The following is a 5,572-nucleotide window of genomic DNA, read 5'->3' as shown; positions in this document are numbered from 1 at the left end:
AACTCAGACCAACTCAAAGTCCAACTCCAGGCCTTTCTGTCTTCTGCTCTCCTCTGTAAAAACGCATCTCTCCTCTTGGACACGCCCTGCCTTGGGTTATATAGGCCCCCGCCCCTCAACCTTTGCGACCCTCCCCGATCGCTCTTCCTCCGCCCTCTCTAGCCGAACCCCTGGCTCATGGTTGGTCGAGCGGGGCTGGTTCACTCCTCCCCCTCTATGACGAGGTGGAGACACGCCTTTCTTCCCTGACTCGAGCCTCGTGGTCAATGGCGGTTATTGGAGGGGAGGTAATATGGGCAATCGAGGCTCGGCAATGACGAGAGGGGATGTAATATGGGCAATCGAGGCTCGGCAATGACGAGAGGGGATGTAATATGGGATGGAGATTTTGGGGATGGGAAGGAAAGGGGATCTATTCTCTTTCACTGGTGCAATGGAGTATTTCAATTAATGGAAGACACAGCCTTACGCTAATACACATAATAAGGATATAACTGTCAAAAGAAAGGATATATCGTGTCCTGCATGTATGTTTTATGGACTAACTACGGAAACGCCCTTTGACCTTTATACAACCACAAACGGAGGGAGGAGGGGTGATATTTTACAACAACCTTTTACAACAACATTTTACCACAACAACAAAATAAAAAAAACATTCTCATATCCACAACACTGCACCCTCCTCCCCTTAGGCACGTCCCGGGCCTATTACTTTTACCTTAGTGTGGCATGTAGGTGTAGTTCCCTCTACTTTTAGCCTGACCCTGAGTGCGACAGTTTTAAAACATAAATAAATGTGTCCCGCTGCTCCATTGCACCCTGCCTAACAGACTTACGCCCACAGTTAACCGAATTGCGGAATGGTCTTCAAACTACACACTGACGGTGGGAAGCATTATTTACAATTGACGCTATTTTTATTTACAAAACTAACCCAGGACCTGTAATTGTTCTTTCTGGGGGGAGGACAGTCTGCTCTGCATCAATGCACCATGAAAGCACCTATAACGCACCAACACACCCTCAAGCACCAATCAGTGCAGTCACCACTGTTCATCAATAAAATAAATCCAACAAACCCAAACCCTGCAGGTGATCTCTTGCTCTTCGGCTCCCTCTGCTGGTTATTATTTGTTCTTCCAGATGTTGTCATTCTTTTGCTTTGCTTACTGGCGGCCTATTTTCAATAAAGTGTGCCCAATGTGTCCTTTTTTTATTTGATTTTATTTATGGCCCACAGGGCCGACTAGTGTGGTTCACCTGTGGGGCATCGGTGCCCTGTGGCCAAGGTCCGCCAGCAAGATTTCGGGCCCTCATGGCCGGTTCCAGCAGAGGGGCCTTGCCCCAACCCATGGGGTCCATAAGTGGTGCTCGGCCACTGACATGTGGTCCATAACGTGGTGCATCGATGCAGACAGCTGGTTCTGGGAATTTCGGGCGCACAATGGCCGACCCACGCACGCTCCCCTCGGCGCCCAACGGCGCTCAGGTCCTCATGTGGGAGACAAAAAGGGGGGACAAGACAGATGAGCGAGGGGTAAGGTCTCAAGGGTACACGTCAAAAAGGCAATGCAAGGCAAAATGCGTACGGAGGGCGAAGTGAGAAAGCTCGTCCCTACCGTACGTCACCCCCCTGTCACCTAGCCTACCCTTGCCCTTACGCCATATGTACAAAATCTACACATTACCAATTCGTCACTACTGTCACGTCTTCCCCATATTTCCCCTATACCAAATTCGTCACCACAATCCCTCTACTTCAAAAATTTGCCATCATCAATTCATCATCAATCCTCATAAGGAGGAAGAGATGGAATTACGCACAATGTCACACCCACGTCATGATGCGTCTCACATTCCAAACATTTGCACAGTAAAAATAATTAAACATGGCATGGTGTGGAGTACCTGTCACCTCAGGTGAGTGGATGCAGATGGTGCGAGGAGATCCTTCATCCTAACTATCCTCTAAATGATTTTAACACACTTTACACTACCCGGGTTCTTTCTCCGGCCAAACCATTGGCCCTCTTACACTATGGGTTCTAAAAACCAATTCCCATTGGCCAAACTGTGGTGCTTCTCAATTTGGGGTCTCACTCCCCCGATTCATCTCCCGGTGCTCTAGCACAATTTCTGGGCTGCGACGTGTACCTCTCCCAGTGGGTCTACCCACCTGCACACCTCCACCACTGCAGTTGCCACCCGAGCTTACCTAGCTCCTCACCCTAACCTATCTAACTGGGGCAGGCCCCTCCTGGCTCTGTCACCCCACTCGGTGCCCTCTGGCACTGGGCTACCCGGGTCCGTCCTCCGGATCCTCGGGCCCCATCCACAACAACTACTACCGGCTCCCAGAGCCCACCTGCGGCCTCACCTGGCCGACATCCTCACAGTGGTGGAGCGCCCAACCAACTACACACACTAACAGGCTACACGCCCAGCCATTTCCACAACACCAACGCACCCATCCACATACCATTCTGTCACCCGCACCACAGATGCCAATATCCAACTACAATTTACCTGTACCCTCTACCTAACACTTACACTACCCGCCCCGGGTATCCGTGATGGGGGTCCACTCTTCCCCCATTCACACCTTTGCACCATCCACTCCACTCCACAATTTCCACCATTCTCACTCCACTACCATCCATTCCACTACTCCATACCATTTATTCCATACAACCACATACACCTGTTGTTGCACACCTGTGCAATCCTACCTGGTGCCACCTGCACCCTCCTCCTCTTCCTGGACCAGTTGGTCAACACAACACACAATCACCACTACTCCCTCATACACTGCTCCACACACCTGTTCAGTTGCACACCTGTGCAATCACACCTGTCCAATTCTCACCTGTTCAATTCTCACACACACGGCATCATCTCAGCTAACTACTCCCTTCTGAAACTTGCGCTTCCCAGTCGTCCCTTTAAACTATTGCGCTCCCACGTCATTATCATCCACACTAATCTACCTGCGTCCCCACTACAGGTATCAGTCACTAACTAACCTTAACGTTACCTAATGTCAATCTCTTCTAGATCCCTACAATATAACCTAACCCACCCGGGCTAGTTTTCACTGCCATACACCCCATAAACTATAGCTCCTTTGCCCCACGTCTGTGAGGGATGGTGGATTTGCCATCCCACCACATCGGGGGTCTCTCACTATCAATTTTGTACACCTAAATTCCAACCAATCAAAAATTTTCCATTTACTGCCAATTCTACCCACTATTATAAATTTCGTATCAAATCACTACCATCATCGTCCGTCTACTTATTACATCCTCTCGGTGCGCCATGACATCATTAAACTCGGTTTCGCAAAGCCGAGCAATGAATTCGGGTGGTTTGGTCGCCTGCAGGTTGAATCCGTCCGGCTTTCGGTTCAAGGGAGGTGGTTTGGTTGGACCGAGATTCCACGCACCATCTCGGCGCGGCACCTTGCGGTCCCGGGCCCGATGGCTCCATCTCCCCCGGTCGGAACCCCGTCCCCACGAGGGGGCACCGTTCCGCCTCCTCCCACTCGCCCTTGAACCGGACCGGTCGCCTCGCCCGACAAAGCCCGGACTCGACCGTGCGGGGCGGGGCCAAGCCCGAATCGGCAACGACGCTTCGAAGAGAAACGACGCAGCTTCGATCGACGCCGGGCCTCGCACCCAACCAAGCACCCCTCGCACCGAGTGCTCGCATCGGCTATCCGTCGCTCTAACCACTAAACCGGTTACCATCGACGCTTCACTTGCATGCTTACAAGCATACGCTACCCCTTTCACCCTCACAAAACCTGGCGTTCCAACGCCGTCCGTACATTCCACCAACGCTCTCTCTGTTACACACCACACCTCTTGCGCACACTTCGGTCCACACCTCTCCTCCGTTACGTCCTCCGTAACACTCACCATGGGCGTGCACTCCGTATTGCTCTCACTCCCTGTGTCACACCCCGTACACACCGACGTGCATTCTTGCTCGCACTCGGTTTCACTCCCACACTTTATACCACACCCACTCGCCGACGCACACTTTTTTCTCCCACGCGTGCCATTTCCACTCACACGGGACCCTTCACCAACGCCCGGGTGTTTCCTCGATCCCAAGCGCGCGAAAATTCTTTTGTCGCTAAACATCCTCCTGCAAAATCTACCCGCACCATATACAGCACGTCTCACCTTCGGGGTTCTTCTTCCTCCCTGCACCAAAACCTGCAAACTTCCATTTGGATTAGCGAGTACAGCATCAGGATGTGCATTTAGACTTTGAGCAATTTCCATTCCTTCCTCCGATTGTTGCTCTTTTAACTTTAAGTCCCCGGTCTCTCCAATTTCAACTATACCCATAATTTCTTTGTTCACCTCGACGACCGTTGGCTTTAATAAAATTCCCTCTACCTCATCGGTCGCCGGCTTTTCCAAACCCCGGGTCGCGATTTCTACCCCCGTCATTGTACCCGTGCTTTCCTCCGCTTCGCTCAACCAGCGCTTTTCGGCCCGCGTTACTTCCTCGTGCACCCCTGGGACCCTTTCGCCCAACTTGCGGTCTCTGTCCCTCTGCTCCCTTTCCTCGTATGCGGCTCTGTCCCTCGCCATTCCCTCATTATTGGCCCTCATTCCGTTCATTAATATCGCGTCAATTCTATTACTCAATTTCTCCCCCTCTATTCTCAGCATCTCGGTGAATTGCGCCATGAAGTCCCCCACATCAAAGCCCGCTGGTAGTGGTACGGTCACGGGCGCGGCAAAATTTGGTGCCGCTTCACCCACGTGCGTGAGGACGCCATTTTGTGCACCTGATACACCCTCAACCACACCTTCTTTACTCTCCTCCACCATTTTTTTTCCTAAGTCCTGGGTCGATTCTACCCCGTCTATCTCTCCCACCGGCATCCCGTCGCCTTGAACAGCCATGGCGCGATTTCAAAATTCGGATTTTTATACAACTAACAAATTTCGGCTTTATAATTTCGAGCGCGTAAACGCGCTCCGGGTCCGATCTCACTCCTCGACACCAATTGTTATAGATCGCGGTTAGATGTTATAGACCGAGCGGTGGTGTAAGACCGCGACCTAACAAAACTCACCCGATTCCACCCGAACTTTGGCCGTATCGCACCGTAGCTGCCCAATGGGGAAAAGACAAAGGCGACGAATGCAAAGAGGAAAAAGAAGGCAAAGAAAGGTTTGGAAATACGACTGAATTTATTGGCTATTTACACACAAGCAAAAAGAAAGCAATCAAGGTTTATTTACAACACATAAGACGCAGGTGACACAGGGAAAATACTAGCTTATACAGACTTAATTAACCCAGGACAGAACAAACAAAAGACGGACTCACGCGGGGAATTGCAGGAGGTGGATGGCTGGAGGTGAACGCTTGGTGGAGCCAACGCGGAGCTTGGTGGAGCTGAACGCTTGGTGGAGCCAACGCGGAGCTTGGTGGAGCTGAACGCTTGGTGGAGCCAACGCGGAGCTTGGGGGATTGGTGTGACGGGTTCTCTCTCCTTCCTTAGTCCCACCCAGTCCAACAACTTCCTCTCGTGCTTCAGGAC

The 5,572-nt window shown here is 51.5% G+C and overlaps 2 protein-coding genes across 2 annotated transcripts in view; both read right to left on the bottom strand.

Moving 5' to 3' along the window:
* The window catches only part of LOC144889833 (uncharacterized), a 191,209-nt gene that overhangs the window by 1,015 nt on the left and 184,622 nt on the right, over positions 1-5,572 (bottom strand). The gene's annotated exons all lie outside the window — the stretch shown is intronic.
* PFDN2 (prefoldin subunit 2) overlaps positions 1-5,572 on the bottom strand; it is a 31,348-nt gene that overhangs the window by 16,122 nt on the left and 9,654 nt on the right. The gene's annotated exons all lie outside the window — the stretch shown is intronic.

This window comes from Myxine glutinosa, chromosome 1 (genome assembly GCF_964187855.1).
Source record: "Myxine glutinosa chromosome 1, kmMyxGlut1.1, whole genome shotgun sequence".
Classification (NCBI taxonomy): Eukaryota; Metazoa; Chordata; class Myxini; order Myxiniformes; family Myxinidae; genus Myxine; species Myxine glutinosa.
The sequence above is the reverse complement of the archived record's forward strand: the minus strand, read 5'-3'. Positions and strand labels throughout refer to the sequence as shown.